The sequence below is a fragment of the Myiozetetes cayanensis genome, unplaced genomic scaffold, assembly GCF_022539395.1.
Source record: "Myiozetetes cayanensis isolate MyiCay16 unplaced genomic scaffold, myiCay2020 scf1, whole genome shotgun sequence".
NCBI classification, from domain to species: Eukaryota; Metazoa; Chordata; class Aves; order Passeriformes; family Tyrannidae; genus Myiozetetes; species Myiozetetes cayanensis.
In genome coordinates, this window is record NW_026086604.1 from 55,366,930 (window position 1) to 55,388,043 (window position 21,114).

Here is a 21,114-nt window from a genome sequence, read left to right on the forward strand (position 1 = left end):
GGGTTGTCAAAGCATCAGCCCACAGAAGCTTCATGGATGTAGGTGGAAGGTGGGTAGCAAGGAAGCAGATTGTGAGCACCACTTCAACCCTCACCTTTTTACAGCAGCCAGCTGAGAGGGGCTGTTGCAGAGGGGAAAATCACTTTTTGCTGCTGTGATTTCCTCTGAGCTTCAAAAGGTATATGTCCTCTCAGAGAGGAGATGTTTTCTTCAGAGAATAATCCATCAAACTTAGTTCTGCACTTCATAGGTATTTATGAAAAAGCTTTATACATTCGAGAAACAAATTTGGAAATTCCCCACATACCTCTAAAAACTCATAAACTGAAATGAAATAACTGGAGTGGTGTCTACCTGTATTCAGACTACTATCAATATCTGTAAAGTAGTAACTGAGCTCACTGTTAAAGTACAAGTGTTTCCATAGTGGCAATTATTTCAAACTTGCAGTCTGAAGTGACCAGAATTTAATTAATAACAGCTGGTGATGTATAAGAAGAAATGAATATGTGCTCATACTACCTGAGATAAATTGGCTCTTTGGGAGTTATTTAGCAGTCAAATTTAACTTAATTAGTAGTGTGAGTTGATCAGATAATGAATATGCTGTGGAGTAAGAAGGTAGAGAGTTTTATGGGTTTTGGTTTTTTAAAGACTGCATTTCAGATGAGAAAAGGCAATTCAATAAATAGGTATTGGGTCTATCACCAGATATTAGCCCATGAAAATACATGTAAAGACCTGTGGAGACTAACACACAGAATAACAGTACTAAAGGAACATAGGTTGCACAAAATATCTTAAAATGAGATGGGTTTGTTTCTATCTTTATACAGCTTTTCTTCCATTTGCACCTTCCTTGCACTCTTTCAGTTCCTGATTGCACTGCTGAGATAAAAGTAATTTAGTTGTCTAATCTTGTCAATTGGAAGAACTTGCTGGTTGTCTCTTACCAGTGTCACCATATCACTACCAGCAATCTCTGCAAATTTCACAGTGCAGTGCTGCAGGTCAAACAGTTTCCATCCGTGATCCACAGCCACTGTGGAGGTTGTGACGTGGGGTCTCATTAGCTGACACAGTGCTGCCCTTTCAGTACTGCTTGTTGCCTTTCCTCTCTATCTGATGCGCTGTCAGGCATGGGACAAGCCTCAGTACTGCACAATAAAAAGGGGAATTGCTGCCATGCCAAAATGTAGCACAGTTTTTACAGCCATCAGGTTGAATTCTGATCTAAACTTCTGTGCTGGAGTGATTTCACTTAAAATCCCAATCGATACCCATGGCTTTACAAATCACAGTACCTCTTTCTAAAGTGTACATATTGTCTTTAGTTACAGTTCAGAAATTAAATAGTGTCCTTAGATATTTTTTATCAAAAAATAGCTTAATTAAGAGATAAAAAAAGAGAAAAAGATCTGCATACCATTTTTGTGCATACATGAGTATGACATAAATGAATTGTACATTTTCATAGAAAGAATAAAGAATGAAGAATAAAGAATTTGAGCCCAACAAAAGATAAACATTCATTGGTATGTTATGCACCCTATATATCAGGATCTACAAAAGTATGAAAATTAGAAGCCAGGATTAACCTTATTAACTGAAATCATGCTTAAGAAGAAAAAAGTAAAAGAGCCATATAAGCATGGGAAAAAAATACCTTGCATGTTTCCTTACAATTCGTTGTTTGTTACTAATACATGGCATAAAATTTAGCACTGCTACACAATATATTTAAAATAGACAAATAAAGCACATGTGTTTTTATACAACAAAAGATATTAAAGAGAATAAATCCTTTTTTTTTTTTTTTTTTTGGTAAGGCTTTAAATTTGCTTAGGATGAAAAAGGGAGAATTCAGCAGACTGAATTTTCAGCTATCTGAAGAACTCTAGTTATTGCCCTATAGAGTTTGGATGATACAAATGTTAAACACAGTCAGTTTGTATATTATTATAAAATTAAGGCCAAATAAATTTTTGATATTGGAATGCTCATTAGTTTTTCGTATTGCAGTTATTGAAATCCCTGAGGAAATTATGTTCAGAAAGTCTAATTACAGCCTGGTCTTTTTCCAAGAAATTCAAAATTAAGAAATGCTTTCAGTCACTCCTGTTGTGTTTGATCTGGCTTGTGCTCATTTTTTGAACTTTGGTTTTGCTATCCATACTCAAAGTGATGAACACCTACTCACATAAGCAATTTTATTCATTTCTGTAAGTGCACTTATGTGAAGGAGCATATATTTATATAAGAATTACACCAGTTTTACATGTTTTCCTCTAAAAAGAGAACATTAATACTTTTTTCTGCAGTAAATTGCTTATCACAGTTTGTTTATAACAAATATTTGCTCTATCACAAATGATTAGCACATTTTGTTGGAAACTCATATCAAAGTGAATAAATTACACAAAAAAATACTAAGATGCCTGCTAAGCTCTAGAGTTGTATTTTTAAACCTAGTGAGGAATTCTGAGAAATGAAACTATGGTCTTCAGTGAGATAAAACTTTGGCTGGAAACATCACTTAAGCTTGTAAATACATGTCGAAACCAAAACCAGACAAAAATAAAAAATGACCTCTATGAAGTCTGTAGAAATTTTGCTGTTTATATACAATTAGCTATTGTGTTTCACACTAAAGATGCAAGAAACATAAACTTAGTTTTGCAAATCAAAACAGAGGGAAGCTCTGGCTCCTCTTTGACCTTGGTAAGCAAGCCTGCATTTCCCCTTGTCTTTTGGCCTTGTTAGGTGGCAACTCAACCTTCTCTCTCTCTTTTTTTTTTTTTTTTACTCTATTTTAAGCAGGATAACATATAGTATTAACTCATTCAGCTAAAAGGTGTTGTATGTAAAAGGAAAACAAAGTCATACACAAGTAATTTCTCCCACCTGCATAGGTTTCCAGCCTTTTCAAAGTAGAAACTCTGATGTGTCACCAAAAATAATCAGAGAATATTTGAGATGCTAAATATTTAGAGGGGTCTGAATCATCCTGTTCAACCCTCTTTACGCTAATCCTGCAGGAAATTCTCATGTCGGCTTCTGCAGTTTTCTGCAAATTAAAGTATGTAAAATGAATGGGAGAACATTTGTCATTTTGGCATTTCCATTGTTTGTTCATAAGCCCAGCAACAGAGTACAGAATCCATTTCCCCATCTAATCTTGGTGCCTGAATAATGTGAATAACATAAAATGTTAGAATATATCTGTTATATAAACCTGATCTCTCCGTAATGTTTCACTAAGTGTCTACCAGCAGCTAAAGCTGAAATGCTTTATAGCCTGCCACATTCCCATTTCCTTTGCTGAATCTCATCAGGACTTTCACATTAGTAAATGAAGCCTATAAAATTTGAGATATGAATAAAGGACACCTGAAACAAGATACTTACTGAGTATAAACTGCATAAGAGCTACATTATTTAGAATGACTGTATAATGTGCTTCTCAAGTCTTATGCAATAGCTTTGAATTTCTGTTCAAAGTAGTGCATCACTAGACTGGTTTTAAAATGGCACTTTGGAAGTGGGAAGTGTATTACTCAGAAACTAGTAAAGAAGAATTTCATTTTGTTCAACATTGATTGCTGTAGCTAATTAAGAGCACAACTGACAAATCCTAAACAGTATCTTGACGTATTTCATTCATTCTGATAAACTGTTGCTGAATTAAGAGGTTATCGCAGTTATGACCCACAAAAAATGGGGTGGCAGGGAAAGCCAAAAATACTTATAAAGTATATTTCATTGTCAAATACAGAAGTTCTGATTTCATTTAAACTCTGTATTTTGATGCCCTTTTTCTCAGAAGATGATCCTTTAGTGAGATCACTTGTCAATGGTGTTATTCTGTGCTCGACCAGAAAGCACAGAAGTCGTTGCAGTCTGAACTTACAGCTGAAAGCTCAGTGTAAGAAGAGCAGTTAAATATTGGCTGATTGCCTCCTCTCCCCTCCAAAAACCAACAAATGTGCAAACTTCAGTGCAAACTACACAAATTCTTAACTATAACTTTCCTTCTATGTTTTAGCTTAATGGCTTCATAAATGCGTCATGACAATACCTTCTCACTCACTGTTAGAGTGAGCCCTAACTCAGCCTAAGTGAAACCAGGAATCTTTACCCTACTTAAGGCTCACTACAGTTGTGCTACAGTCATTTGATCTCTGCTGTATCATAAAATTCAAGGACCTGCAGTGTATCAGAGCTGTAGCCCAGTAGGAGAATATCAGTAATGGGAGAATAAGCATAACCACCTCCATGGATACTGCCACTAGTACTGGGTTGCCTGAAGAAGAAAGGTTTGCGTTGTTATATCAAAGAGAAAATTGAAATACTTTTGAAAGATCAATTCTGTGAAACTGCTCTTTTCTATTAAATTGTTTCACCAATAAATCTGGACTGCTCTAGCTATGACTATCTGATTTTGTGTTAAATATGTTATCACACTTAGAATCAAGAGGATTGCCAGTTCATTTTTGTAATTTCAAACAAATTGAAATATTTCTATGCTGACAAACCAGTCAGATGATCACCCAAAATCGTGGATGATTAAACCCCCTTTGAGACAACTAGGGGTGAGGGGAAACCTGCATGTTAGTGAAAAAAATACTTGGGCGAAAAAAAATGTGTTTTCTTCAGTATTTCTTTGCAGTACCTGGTTATACTTCTTTTTCTTTCATTAATTATTACATAAAGCAAAAAAAATACTGAAATTGACACTTCAGTAGAATGTGTTCATAAAATGTTTTATAAACTAGAAAAAACGTAAATTTGAAAATAGGCTGTGTAACAGGAAGAGGGGGAGAATGTTAATAATACCAGCTTTGCCAGCAGCAACAGGGAAAGAAGCCAAGATGAAGGATGGCAAGTGCAATTGATTGTGTTCTACTTTAAGTGGAAAAAAGATCCACCTCCCCCCTTCATGTTCTAATCTTTACGACATAAAGAAGCATCATATAAATGTATATTTAACTTGTCTGGAGTGGCATGACATTGATTCTTATTTGATTACTATGAAGTTTAAAACATGTCTTTTTTACAGAAGGAACATGATACGATCTCAAATACATTAACCTTAAGCTTCTGTAAGATTTTCTTTTACATGTATCTCACTTTACCAATATACAACAAAATTATGGTGACAATATTTGTGGCACATGACATATAGTCTGTTGCTAGTACAGACCTATTTATTTTCATGGTAAGGCCAATTTAAGCCCAATGGACACTCTACTCAGTATGTTCAGTTTAATCGAGCTGTAAGAATATGTTCTTTATAACTCCGTAGTGAATTTCAGCTGTGCAGAACTGATTAAAAATCATAGTATTATTCAGTAGAGAGGAAAAAAATTTTCAAAAAATCTTAGAATGTCTTTCATTCTCTATTTGTTCAAAAAAACCTTTTCATCTTGGTGATTCTTTATATCCTGCCAATTTTTTATTTGATCAAAATGATACATTATAAGAAACTAAGATAAATTTCACAGAAGTAGGAACTATGAATAACAAAGGAAATGTCCTCCCAATGCATAGTTAGGAAGATTTCACCAAAGTTTTTCATCTTTTCCAAAACTGAAGTCTGCCAACTCCTTGCTGTTTCATGTTTGAATACTAGAAGCAAGTTTGCTGTTTAGCTGCTGGATGTTTGTTTATCCTTCAGAATTCTTTGAAGATGATTTTTGGGAAAGAATTTTAATGAAAAGTTCATTGCCCTGAGTTTAAGAAAAAATGAAATATATTTTGTTATAAAGCGATATGAAAGAAAAGAAAATGCAATACCAGACTGGGAGAGAGATAAGAGAGAAAGGACTTGGTAGAAACTGGAGTTGCATGCTCTGGAATTTACATTGTAAGTATCAAAGCAGAGTAAAGATAAAATTATAAGATTCTCTATTACTCTTTTTGATTACTCAGTTATTTATGTTATTGTCGCTAGGCCAAGTTTACATGCAGAGGAACTGCACCAAAGCTGTTTTCTCTGACCTGGTAGTGTGTGTGATGTAACGTGGCATGAGTGACTGTGTTCCCAGCAGTGTCCTGTCTCTCTGGTGAGCAGTAACGCCACCCCTCAGCCCAGCACAAGAAAGTGATGGAAAACCAGCAGCCTGTGGTGGTGAGGCACAGCTTGTTGTCCTGTGCCAGTGAGGCTGTTCTGCCCTGGGTGTGTGGACTAAGAAACTTCTATCTTCTCTTGTCCTCCTTGTATGTCCATTCCAATGCAGGATAGAAAGCAGGGTCTAGTCCAGCCCATCTCCGTCCCGGGGGTAGATGGTCCTTGGTGGAGACTGCCACTGTCAGTAATGAGTTTCCTTTTCTCTCTCCAAACCCTATTGAGCCCCATACACCCACTGCAGGGTGTTCCAAAGCTGCTTTATATCAGCTAAATGGGTACCACTTACTTATAGTCACTGTCGTCACGCACTCAAAGTATCTCCTTTATCACTTAAATACTTAGTTGAGAATTGTGCAAAGGTGTGTATTCAACATGAAGAAGACACATGGCTAGTTAGTTATGGCTATACCATATGTTTTGCCTTTCCTGAATGAAATATAATTATAACAGGACTTTTATCTGTTGTTTGGTTTCAGCTTTGAAGAAAAGTACTCTTCTTCTGGCTTACAACACTGCTTATTGTTTATACATTTCACTAATTAAGCATTAAAATGCTATTGGCTTTATTCTTTTCTGTACTGTAATTCTCTGAAGTTGTCATTACTGGGTATGGTTCTTCTCCATGGAAGTTAGTGAAAATTGCATGAGCCAAGTTTTCTTTTTTACCTCATTTTACCACTTTTCTCCACATCTGTATAAATAGATAACAATAACAAAATGTTTTCTTTTTAAATACTTATTAGGCACATGCCAGAGTTGCACCTGTGTCTCCATATGCTTGCCTAACTTTTTGCTAAAATAAGAATGAGTTTTGCTTTTTTAGTAATAATTCTGAATGCTATGCTATGGTGACTAATGGGAAGTTGTCAGATTTCCTAGTTTCGTAGTTATGGACTGATGGCGAAACCAGGAATGCAGATACTCAAAATGAATATTCTACCTCCTCTTTTCGTATGCAGACATGTCAGGTTTTGGGAATATTCACAAGTAATGTTGTTGCTCAAAATATGATTCAGAGTCAGTTTACATAAGGGTCGAAACTTTTAATTTGAAAAGTCCCATTCTCATTGTAATTGTTATAAATGCAGCCTCAATTTAAATGATTGGTTGTTGACAGATTGTGGCCCCTTGTTTTGTCCACTACTGCTGTTATACTGTTCCAGGATGTCTCGGCAGCTTTGCAGAGTTTCTGTTTGTGACATGACAGTCCTATCATCACCAAACATTTGATGTCACAGCCATTTTATGATGGAAAAGATAATCGGTTTGGGGTTGGGATATGGAAATGTATTTCATTCAGTCTTGTCAACTGTCTCATTATTCCCCATTCATCAGAGCAGGTATTTAATTCTGAGACATAGCTCAGCAGTTTTCATCCCTTTCGTGCCTCTTATAGAAACACTTTCCTCTGATCAAACGTGTGTTTTGGTGTAAATGCCAGTCTGTTTCTGAGGAGTCTTGTTTTTCTCCTGTCACTATGTACTAACTAAGATTACTCTTTTTTAACAAATAAATGGGGAGGAGGGGAGGAGAATAGGGTCAGGGGCAGCAAATGCTGGACATGATCTGTACCAGTGTGTGATTTTTCACTTCTAATGTACTAGCAATGCCTTTTGACTCTCTAGGATTCTGATGAGCAGCCTGTAGCTGCAAAGTTCTTGTAACTTCAAGGCCACAGATCTTTTCTTCTTCTAGTGTAAAGATGAGCAAAAGGGATTCTTGAGCTTCTTTATCACTTTATACTGTTTCTTGATTTGCTGGCTAGCATTTCAAAGCAAAGAACTATTTCATGTTATATTCATGAATTGGACCAGTACCAAAGTGTTTTGGGGCTGAAGAAATGTAAAGAACTCAAGATGCCTCTTTACATGCTCTTATTACCTTATTTGTACTTCAAACCTTGTATTGAACTGTAAGAATATGCCATATATTTTGCAGGGGTGTTTATTGTGTAATAAAATACCAAACGGGGACAATTTAAGCTGCTGTCTTCATAGTGTTTTTTGCTTGTTATTTGCTTAAATTGCAGTAAATAAGAATATTGACAGGGACATGAATGACAGAATGCTAGTGGTACATGACTACTATAAAAAGGGAAAATGTACAGAAAACTTGAATATTATCATTGCTTTGAAGATAAGATGCTTACTTCTTTTATTTATTTAATTCTCACCCATATAAGATGTAAAAGAAAACCTTCCTAACTAGACAAGAAAGAGAAGTTTGTTGTTAAGGCATTGGTCTTCAGCTGTTGCAAGTCATCCTTGCTCATGAAAAAAAAAGGAAACGAAAAAAACCAAATTCTGCTGACCTAACAAGATGAAAACCTTTTCCTATAGCTCATGTCCACAATCACCGTAGCATAAACAGAACCCCCACTTCTTTGCATTCCCATGTAATTATGTAGACCCTTTGTGGATGAGGTTAGTATTTATCTGATAGTTATGGATCTCGATGCATTTTATGTGATAGAACATCCCCACATTTGCTTTGGCCTTAAAATTATCCATATGAAAGGCATTTCTTTCTCTTTTTTTTTCTTACCTTGATGTGGGTAGACTCAAAAAAACCCCAACCAACTCCAACCCCAGAAAAACAAAACAAACCAAACCAAACAAAACAAAAAACTCAAACCAGAAAAAAAAAGCAAAACAAAACAAAAAGCCAAAACTGAGAATATCACTGCAACTGTGAAAATGGTTAAACGGTTTAATAAAGCCTTCTCAGTACCATCATGCAGCATGAAATTGTCCCAACACATGCAGTGTTGCAGTATAAGTTAATACCTAAGAGAATGGGTCCATACCATTAAACTGTCAGTAAAGCAATATTCAGCCTCAACAGTAGGGGGGTGATGATGCCCTTATCTCACTGAAAACAGCCCCTAGTCAGTAGGAGCTCTAACACCAAACTCTGTGAGTTGCTGCTTAAAAGTATTTTTCATCCTGAAGTGGTAGATAGAATCAGCTTTGAACCCTGTTTCTGCTGACCTCAGAGGAGTAAATTACCTTACTCTTAGAGGCAGCATGACTCACCGTCTGACTGTTCCCACAGCGTTTGCAGTTTTCACCTGCCTGGGGAAGAATGGTTGAAATCTGACAATTATTGTGACGTCTCTCATCTGACAACCAAGCACTGTTCTTCGACCGTGATGCTGGAGTTTATGAACAGTTTTAGCATGTACTGTTTGAAGTTTGTTGTTTCTTGAAGTGGCCACTGAAGCCATTAACCCAGAGATATTTTTCCAGAGATTTTTTTCTGGGAGAAAATTATTAGTTCACAGTGAACTAATAATTTGTCTGAAATGGAAATATGCATTTTGTAAGTACAGGATTTTTTTTTTTTTCCCAGATAGTTAGGAAAGGGATTCCAGGCAGGGATTTTTTAGTCTGGAGTTTTACTAACAGAAACTGAATACGAAACTCATTCATACAAATATATCAGTCATTCCCCAAACTTTCATACAAAAATGTAAACAGTTTTTTAAACCTTTAAAAAAATTTAAAAATATTATGCAGATCAAAATATAATCATAGATAAGATTTGAGTTTCATATATTATTATACATTTCTTTTGAATGCATTATTGCAACACAGATGTTATTTCAATGTGAAATCTCTTCTAAACTGTATAGCTAAAATACATCAAGATGGGCTAGACCCTGAATATGTACATTATATATCTTGTAAATTATATATTCAGTTCTAAATAGCTGCAAGCTTGAATAACTCACATCCGGGGGGGTGGGGGGAGTTCCTCACAGAAGTGTGTATTAGATCAAAAATCTTATTCAGTCAAAATTGGAGTTAAGCAGAAAGCCATGTTTCCTGCATATTACCACATATGTTTATTTATATAAACTACGTGACCATTCACAACATATTGTAAAACTCCTTACACCGTCTGTGTGGCACTTTTGTCTTTTATGAGTTGCCCAATATGCATTAGATTTTTGTTAAAATCTTTTGTCAATTCTTTTCTCTGTAACATTGTTTTTATTTGTCGTAGATCATACATGGATTTATTCCCTATTATTCAAATGTCTCTGATATAGAAATGGTTTGTGACAATTAGGCCCACTATTCCTGATCATGTGGCAGAACAAAATGAGAGCCAGATTTGCTAAAAAGACCTCCAAGTGTTTTTGCTGAAGAGTCACATATTTTTATTTTACCCTACATAATGTATCAGGAGTGTTTATTTCACCACAGTTGCTTTTCCATACTTGCACAGTTTCATATCATAACTGCAATGGTTCATAATTACCATTTTAATGTACTGAAAGTATTTTTCATTTGAAGACTTGTTCTTGTCATTCAAAAGTTTTCTTTGTTTAGCAGACATTTTGGTTTTTATTTCAAACTATGACTTAATTTTTTTATGCTGGTATTTTGGCTGCATGAAAAACAGTATCACTGGTGTTTGCTGTGTGCTAAATCTAGTGTCTCTGGAAACTGCAATAGACACATTTACTGCCATGGGGTAACTGGAAGCTTCTTTCCTAAGGACAGGCACTTCAGGCACACAGGCGAAAAGAAACAATTTCTGGTCTGTAGGGTCACAATGGAAGAATTATGATTAGCACAATATTGCACCTTTAGACCAAAATGTAGATGCCTTTGACAAGGTGATAAGCAATTCAGGTCTTTCATATTCACTATGACCATCAGTACACTGAAAAGTGAAGTGAAGGGCAAGAAGAAAGTCCATCTAGGTAGTCCACGTTTGGTGATAATAATGAGTACTGTTACGTTCAAAGTCTTCATATCTTCAGCTTCTAGTTCAGTGAAAGATCTTCGTGTCTGGTTCTTTTTTTGCTTACTCATTCATAATTGGAGAAGAATCCCTGCACGGATTTTGATGCACAACTTAGAGATATTATAAATGGTAACAGTCGTCTTGATTAAAATGTTGCCTTGTTTCCTTATTACCATCTTGATGTATGGAATAGACTGGAATTTGACAAAACAGTAAGTCCAGTTTGAAAGTGCCTCCTGCCTGATAAGAAAGATGGCTCTGTGATTCAGAGTGCTGAACTGACACATACTCATTAAAATAGTTCACGTTTGTTCAAAATACTTTGGTAAGTAGTTTTGTTAAGGCAGACTTTGTGCCAAATGAGGCATCATTTGGATATTATATCAAATCAGGTGTTATCTCTTCTCCAGTCGCTGGCACAATGCCAAGTTCAAGGCATATGGCATGAACACTCTGCTGTGTGTTCCCACTTACTTGGTGTAAACAAGCTCATATTCTGAGGCCTGATCTAGATTAGTCTGTGTTATCAAATGATGTGTTTGTGCCTCAATGGTGTCTCATCATGGCATGATGATCCAAATCTCCATTTTGAATTTTTCTCCTTCCTGTGGCAGTTGTGGGGCTCAGATCAGTGTTCAACAACCTGACCTCCAGCAGAAACGCAAGAGCTGACACACAAGTTTTGGGATAAATGAAATTGGGTCATGGCTCTGAACTAGTCTTAACATTCAAATTGCCCTAAATCAGTCAGTCTGCCTTCCAGATGTAGATTACTACTTCCTCAATATTGCAGGGGGTATGTTTCCTTAGGGCACTGGAAGGTTTAAGTCCTTAAATAGAAGTCAGCAGTGATACTGATATGATTATAGCAGTTAGTGCAAGCTGAAGGTGTGACTCCTGGGAAAGCAGATAAGTGCCCCAAATTTGCAGCAGCTATGAGAATGGTGCTGGTATAGGAACACTTTAAATATCCGAAAAAAAAAAGGTCTCAGTCCTTCTCAAGACCATGTGACTCAGCAAAGGCTTTATAAAACAATGTGAGTAGTCCAGATACCAAAGTCTATGGAGTTTTTTTACAGACCATGTCCATGAAAATCTCAACATTTTAAAATTTTGGGGGGATTTTTTTTTTAAATAAAGGATTTATGTGATAATTCTTTTTCCTCAGTTCTCACAGCTTATGCTGTGAAGCAGAATTACTGAACTGGCACAGATAATAGAACATTTCTTTTCTAAGCTTGTTTTAAATAACTGCTGTATTTTCGTGGCTGGAGAGTTTCACTTTGGTTTTGCTTGTGGATTTTAGAAGAAAGAGACAATGCAATAAACTCTCTTCTGATTACTAATTGCTTTAAACCAGTTCATTGTAACTACAGCTTGTCCTGTAGCTACTAACAATGAACACCTTTAATTTTTGATCAAATGGTAGTAGAGCTATACAGTCTATTATTGATTTGACTTAGAGGAAGAAGCGTGTTTAATGTCACAGACTCTTGTAACCCCATGGAAAATAAAAAGGGAAAAAAAGATTCTATTTTATAGCGACTAAAAAAAAAAATTAAAAAAAATAAAAAAGAAGCATTTTTTTTCTCTGCCCTGGAATGTTAATAAAAGCACTGTAGTGACAACAATATAGCCTTTTCCAGGATGGAAGGAACAGAAACGTATGTTCTGCCTTCTGGCGAGAACAATGGTTAGGCATTTTATCTGTCAAATCTATCTGTATGTGTAATGTTTCCAGAAACATACTATCTGTGTACTGAAATATGGGAAATTTGACTTAACAATTCTACAAACCAAAGTCATGGTGAAAACAGAAAACATATTCTGAATTACATGTTTTTAGGAAAAGGAAGAGCATTGAGATGTTCATTTAGTATCCGTTATCTAACTATTAAGTATAGTTTTTTTATGTGTGTATACAATATAGATGGTGCCCAGGAAGAAGCTGGCTTCTTTAGGACACTATGAAATAGCTCAATTTTGACATAAGGTTTTTCATATCAAAAACTGTTACTGGATTTATTCCAATAAATTAAAAGTTTAAATATAAATCTTCCAAAATGTTTGAGAGACCATACATGTTTTGCCTTTATCTTTGTGAGAGAGTGACCACATATAATACCACATTTTCAAACACTTTGAAAAGTACAGTCAGTAAAATCCATTAATTTTACACACTACCAACAGTTAGAAATTAAAATACTTTTCTAAAATGTTGTATTTTATAGAAAAAAATCTAGGCAAAGAGCGTGTTCTATCAATATCATTTAATCAGTTGACTCAGATTTTTATTTAATCATTTTACAAAGTAAATTAATTTCATAATGTTTACTCAAAACTACTTTTTAACTTTGAAAACTCTTTTGTGTAATATATATGTGCTCTTAACCTTATTTTCTCACAATGCTAAACTAACTCAATTCTGCATCTGTATTTGACTAAACTAATGTTTATATGGCATCATTTTATTATTTGTTGAAATAAGACAGTACACTTAGGAGTGACCTTTTATTTGATATTTTCACTTTGATTACATTCACATTTTTTATCTTGCATTTCTTCTAGCAGCAACAATCAAAACCAATTTTGGACCTCTGTACAGATGGATATATTTAATCTTTTGTTAGTGTATTTTCTGGTGATTATTTTCACGATTACATTTAACAGGCAGAAGAGATTAAACGCTGTTATCAGACAAGAGCAACTAACTGTGTCTGTGAACAAATTACCTTATCTGTAATCATTCTTAAAGAATTAGATCACACAGAGATTTCAGTGAACATCTGGATCATTAATCAGCTTTGTCTTAAATATTATCATTATTTTACTTTTTACTTGAAATTTTCTGGTAAAAAGGAGAAAAAGTCATACCAACTTACAACATATGTGATCCACTGATCTGTTCTGTAATTTCCTGGTACTATAATATATCATAGAATTATAATTCACTGTGTTAGCAAAGGTCATCCTTGTGTGCAAAAAAATTCAGGCAAAGACAATGGCATAAAAGAAAAAAAAGACAAACCTCCAAACAGTTATAATGCATTCAACTCCTTTTAAGAGGAAATAGAAAGTACTGCAGTGGAAGACTCAGATGAAAGGCTGAATGAATGTGGGAATACTCCTTCTCAGTTGTGTGCAAATTTTATCATAACATCTAGCCTTTTCTTCATACTAAGTATAATTTTTGTTGTTCACATTGAATATCCATGCAAGAAACAGTTAATTATTCTACTTTATTTGCATTTCTGTCATTCTAAATATAAGCTTACAGTGAGATGATATAATATATACCTAAATGTCATAAAACCATAACCTGTCATCAACGTCTCTGTGGTTTCAGACAAAAATACATATGATAAGAACAGTGACACAGTCTTATATTGCTGAATTGGCAGACACAAGTGCTTGAAACAGAGACACACAGATTTTACCCAAAACTGAGGGACATTCTCCACTCACTGTGAGACCAGTAGACATGAGTTACTTCTAGAAAAAGGAACAAATTAGCTGAACACCTTCAAGAGGCACTATAGGTTTCATTGCCCCATGCACAGTATGTAGCTATGGATTACGATTAAAGGACTATTTGAGCTGTATTTATTTTAATTATTGCCTTTGAATGCAAAAAAGTACATGTCACTATAAGAAAATGTGTTTCTTGCTCTCAGGGGACTTCAGATTTTCTGTAAATGGAAAAAGGCCAGTATTAGGTCAGACCTGAAATATGCTTACTTGGGAGAAAAATTCCGTGATTTTTAGTGGGCATAGGAAGGAGTGGTGTCTACCAGAGATTGTAGAAATGCAATGAAAAGAACATTAGAAAAGGTAGGATCACGATAACTTCTTAGTCTATAATTCATCATATTGCTTTTTCTAGCAATGGAGTAGATAATTCATTCTCGTATTTAACAGTTATATTTTTCTCAGGGATTTTATTTTCCTCCTCACTTCTTACCTGATCTCAGAGCTCCACTACTAGAGCTTTCCATAAAGACTACTTTATTAAATAAATATTAGCTGTTTCCTTTTCTCCCAGTCCATTAACTGCTCATGAGTAAGGGAGAGTTCTAAAGTCTAAATAATGTCTAATATCTAAGCCATCAAATCAATGTATGAAACAGTTTCTAAAGATTAACTTGGTAAAACTAATTGGCTAGTAGACCAAATGCCATTTTGTGATCAGAAGCAATGGCAGTTACAAGACTATTTAAGTGCATTCATATCACAGTTAAAGAAAAACTAAGTGACATGAATACTCCTCCAGGCAGATCTTAATGCCACTAGGCACTATGTCTTTAAAGGAAAACAGGATTGGCTAAACTGGGGGCCGGGTGAGAAGGGCTCAGATTTTTTTTGTGCAACTGTACACAAACAAAACTATTTACAAACCACTAGATCTATTACATACATAGCAGTAAAAATACTACAGTGCAGCAACTTCTGCAACTTCTACTTTGATTCCATGTTAATCGTTATTAGTCAGACTAATTCAAAAACTTGATTGGATTGGTCTATAGGGCATGATGAGCAAAAATGTGTTGATGACTGCACACAAATGATTTTTCTGTCTGGCCATGTGCTGAACCCCTTCCCAATCAAAAGGGGAAACTTCAGAGGAATGCTTTAGCACAAGAGTAATGTAGTTGATAGGAGTTAAGTTGTTCGCACTAAAATGTTGTGGCAGAGGAGCAGAGAGCAGGCATTACTGGTCTAACAAAATTCCATCCAGACTGTTCAGCTAACTGAAACAAGAGTATTTATTGAGATGGGCTGTGTTTCAAGTCTATGTATTTTACTATTCAGAAGAACTTTCCAGTGTGCATCTTTATACTTTTCTTCTTCTCTTTGACACTGTGACCGTCTAAAGTGCAGCACAAAATCCTTTTTCCTGAAGAAATTATTTACTATGCATTTTTACATGAAAGTAAGCATTTCTTAGAGCAGGCTTATCATAGTTCTGCATGTAGTCCTGACAGTGGGAGAACTGCTATTTTCCTAGCAATATTAAACCTACAGCACTGGTTTCCTTTTCCATGATTTTAGCCTAACAGCAGGGTGGAGAAATTAATTTTCTGGTGAAACTTATAGAAGTTTTAAATTTTCCTTCTTCTACAAGTTTCAAATCTAAATCCAAATGACTGTTTTGGCTTAAATTCAGAAAAACAGAGAATAAAAAGTATAATTTTTATTTCTTAGTATGATATTCCTTCTTTTAATTGTTGAGGCATTCTCACATGAGTTGTTAAAACAAGGATTTGTTTTATTCCCACACTGTTAGCAGACAGTGTCACTGGTTTAGCATTTTGTTTGTATGTGTACCATATGGTGCTCCTGGTTCAGTGTTATTCTAAGTCAAAGTATGTAGGGGGGAAACATCTATGCTACCATTAATTACTTTCCATTACACAACTCATTCCAATTGTTCTTCTTGTTTGTTTAATAGTACAGTAAAAAATGAATATTGTTATGCTATCAGTCTGTAGTTTTATGCAATGTCTGATATCATATGGCCAAATTGTCACCCGCTGTTATTGGAAAATGCTGACTTTAAAAGTCCTACTTATTAAAAACATTCTCAGACTTTTTACTGTCTTTCTGGGAGTATGCATGATGGATGAATCTACACATGCCTGGGAGAGAGAATACATCCTAGAGACATAAACACATTTCACATGCTGTTACATGTGACAAAAAAAGAACATTTTCTAGGTTTGTTTTGAGGTTTGGTTTGGTTTGTTGGTTTTGGGGGTTTTTTTAAGGGACCTAATTAAACATGGTTTGACTTCCGGGCCAGGAAATTAAGATTCTGAAAATACCCTTGGCATAAAGAAGTCGGGGCATGGCATCTTCTGTCTTTAAGAAATAATTCTACTAGGAGAAACGATATTCCAATGCAATTTCAGTTTGTGTGAGTTAGGTTTGGTAAATTTAACGCCACCAAAAGTTGTGATTTGGAATGCGGGAACACAGAAATAAAGGATGCATAAGCCCTTTGTCTTTTGTGGTGCCATGCTCTGTCAAGGCAGTGACCAACATCTTGGAAATTACCACATGAGTAATGACAAATGTTCTTTGTGACCAGACAAAAACTGGTCACAAGTGTTTCTGCATATTCACTATTTACCTTGTCAAGAAAATCGCAGTTTGACTGGTACCACACTGTCAGTACACTGTCTCTTCCCTGAACCACCAGAGACTACAGGGAGAATAAGAGATTCCCTGTTTTGTTGTGCCTTGTTGTGTCGAGGGAGTCTCTGTTAAACTGGATCCCTGGGCAGTCATCAGCTCCACCCATGTCCAGCAACAGCATAGATTTAGCGTATACATATATTATTTTTTTCGGACTGTACCTTTTTACACCCATGAAATTCCCAGAATTATCTCAAATGTGTAATTCTCCCTAGCTCGTTCCTGATGGAAGGGTAGTGTTGAGTCCAGGTGATACTGTTTTTATGAACAGAAACTTCTGCACCTACATTAGTAATCTGAGCATGTAGTATCTGAGTGAATAAAAGGTATTCCTTTCCATTCATTGGGTTGTGTGAAATACAGGTGGCTGTTCTTCTCAATTTTTGAAGTGAAGATTCCCACAAAATATATCAGTCTGAGATATATCTGCAATAGTTGTTGTATGTGCTGGAAATCTGAGCAAATAAATGAAAATTTTCAAATGAGTTTGAAAAGTTAGTTCAGGGATAGAAAGATTATTTTTAAAAATCTTCCTGCATTTAAAGAGAGATGCCTTCCAGTTGTAGATTTATTCTATGTCCTTTTTTAACATATCTTTGGATTTTCCTAGCTCATAGGGAGAAAACTGAGGAAAAAAATTAAAGAATTTCTATATATAATATTTATAATATTTATAACTCTCTTTGGAATGCATTATTTAAGTTCTTGAATGCATATAACTTGTATGATATATCTAGAAAGGAGTCTAAAGTTCTGACCCTAAATCTTTTCTTGTGCTCCAGCTACAATAGAAGTAGCATGTTACACTGTAATATATATATATATGCCTACAGTTGTAAATGTAATATAACTGCAACTATTTTTCTGCTTACTGCATATGAGATGATTTCAGAGTCTGACTTGAACCTCCTGCATTGAATAACCATGACAAGGCTACCAAGACTTGCCAATAGGGTTGATCAGTCAAAGCAAATCACCTTGTCAATAGTTTATCTATGAAACTCCATGTTTTTAGGTTGTCTTGTACTAAAAGAGAAACAAGTTGGGGATTGGTTTTTTCTTTTTTTCTTTTCTTTTTTTTTTTTTTTTTAGAATGGCTATAAATATCTTTGCTGAATCTCAAAACAGTGTTTACACTTTTCCTGCAAGCTAAGCTTTTAAAGCAGTATTTTTTCAAGTATTTCCAAAGTGAAAACATTCTTCACTTCAGAATTTGGTAAAGTACATTTAACAATGATCAGAAATGTATGTACATCTTCCCCACTTTGAGCTGTGATTCATCAAGTTTCAGAGTCATATTAGGGAGAAATCTTTTGCAAGACTGAGGAAATCAACCAGAATAAATAAGCTAGGGATAAATCAAAATTTCTTTATATTTCTAGCTGTTTCACTTGGAAGGCTGACTCATTTCACTCTTTGATAAGAAAAGGATATTTTTTATTGCATTTAAGCTTTCCAGCTTGCTTTGTTTTCCCCAATAGTTTGCTTTTCTTGACTCTGGAGGCCGCAGCACTAGGTACAAGGAATGAACATTTAAAATACTTTTTTCCTACATTCCATATTTCCAGAAGCGTAGATTGGCTGTAATCACAGGATTCACAGTGAGGACCGTTGAGGAGAGGGGAGAGAACCTTGTTGGCAGCTTGTTTTGAGATTAAAATAACAGGTCACTTCCCTCTCTCCTTGCTTCTTTCTCTCAGTAGTGGAGTTATATCCATCCAGAACAAATCTTGAAGCTACCACATGTAGGTGTCTGTGGTTTGGCTCTTAGAAAATGTGTATCAGCCCGAGTGGATTAATGCCAAGAGAAGTCTTTGGTTAATCCTCTGTCACCTTCCACAGTTTTCCAGAAAGGCTCTAAAAGAAGTTACAGGTTCCTCAAAGCATCATTCAAAAACTATGGCTGAAAGGCAAAAAACAGCATGTCTTTAAAATGCACTTGTGGCTTTTCTGTATATAAAGAACTTAAACATGAGATATAAAGAACCAAAATAAACAACTGAACATGTACCCAGCCATATATATTCCTGCAGAGAAGTAACTTTTATGGATTGTACATTAGATTTGTGGTTAGAAATGAGACTTCAGGACTACATTTCATGAGCTCATTTCTCCTCACTACTTATGTGGCTTGTGAGATTTTTTTCCCCTTGGTTTTAGTCAATGACAATCAAGTAACTTCCTTGATCTACAATAACCACTTATACTTTTTTTCTTCCTTACTTTTTCTGGACAGAATATTAGGTATAGTTATTCTTACTGAAACAGGGTAGAGTGCTTCAAACTGCAGGAGTTTTATTGCTACAACATTCCAGCAACTTCTTCAGTGTTTTGCTAAAGATTTTCACCTAATACAGTCCTGCAGCTGAATGAATCACAGCTCAAAGCCAGGTGGCATATGTCTTGTGACTATACACTCTCATAAATACAGTACAGCAGAAGCCTAAATGGAAGCACATCTTTTTGAAACCATCTGTTCTTACAGATATCTACAACAATAAAGAAAATAAAGGTTTTAAAGGCTGCTATGCTGTTTTAAACCTTAGAGGCAATTCCTATTGGTCTTTCTTTTTATTCTGAGGAGCTCAATTTGTTTTGCTTGGAAATAGCTTAGCTGCCATGTTTGTTGCTTTTCTGTTTATGAGCTTTGGAGAATGACCATATCTGGCTTACCCACATATAAAAATTTAAAAAACAGAACCTTTTCCATTGCAGAAAATGCTGGGTTGCCCTCTGGTGAATGTGGTTTCGTCTTCTGCACATTTTATAATAGCTTACAGGGTGAAACCATTCCCCTAGTTTCTTCATTTGAGGGAAATTGCATGTGATCTGTTGACAATACTGCCACAGCTCCCATGACGCTGATAATCTTTCACTGTTACTTATTTATTTAATTGCATCACATTGCTCTTGCGATATCTTGAGTATGAAAATGCTTGGTTGGAACAATATTCCTAAATTTGTGTATTTAGATTGCACTCCTTAATTGGTGCAGTTTATATAATGTTAACACTGATTTTAAAAAAAAATATTCTTACTGGGGTTGATACGTTGTTCTGTCAAAGTTGGAGTCCTTTTTCTGTTGCCACCAGTGACTGCTACCAAAAGAGAACTACAACAGTTTCACATCCAACAAATCTGCTCGTGACTGAAATCTACTTTATAATAATACAATATCTTTGCTAGTGTTGTGGTTAATATTTTAACTCTGTTTTCAGAATTTCAGTAATCTTTTACATTGGTATTTGAAGGTAGAGATTCTTCTAAAGTGAAAGAGATATGGAAATTCTCAGAAATTCAAGTTATAAACCAATGTATGAAACTGAACCACAGTGGCATAAGCTGTCCCATTCCCTTTCCCATAAGAGCAAAAGTGGCAAAGGGAGAAACAGCAAACAGAGTTACAATTTCTAACCTAGAAGGTCAGTATTAGTCCATGCACACCACTGGTTTATTTGAAATAGTTAAACCTACAGGCCACATACTTGGCAAGAAATTCTGCTTAGACATCAGAATGAGTGGGGAGGAATGGCACAGGCATCATACCTTGCAACTGGCAGGGTTTTTTCTGCATATCACTACCTGACAGCATGAGTTTGCAGGAAGCACGTTTAGTCTCTTTTTCCATCCTGTCTCGTTGTCAGCAGGGTGATAGAGCAGGGGAATGTTGCTCTTGACCAGCCTGGAAAAGGTGTCAGTCCCTGAAGCATGAAGCATAATTGGCCTTTTACTCAGGGCCAGAGGCATGTGCTGGAAGAGAGAGCATTCTGCCCGAGAGTCTTCTCCCAGCAAAGGGAGAAATGAGATGTCACACCAATTATCTGAGCAGTGGACAGTGTAAGGAAAACTGCCTCCTTTGTGAAGCTGCAGCTGGAGCCACAATTACTGAATTAGGCTGAGGAGGTTTTTTATACTGTTGGCCCTGCACTTGTCCGTCACACTGCACGCCACAGACCCAGCATGCAGAGGGTCACCAGGTGTGACTGCAGCATGATGAGGCTGTGAGCCTTCAGAGGGGTTGGATGGAAGCA

At 35.7% G+C, this 21,114-nt stretch overlaps 1 protein-coding gene across 1 annotated transcript in view; it reads left to right on the forward strand.

Moving 5' to 3' along the window:
• DOK6 (docking protein 6) overlaps nucleotides 1-21,114 on the forward strand; it is a 254,260-nt gene that overhangs the window by 208,851 nt on the left and 24,295 nt on the right. The window lies entirely within an intron of this gene.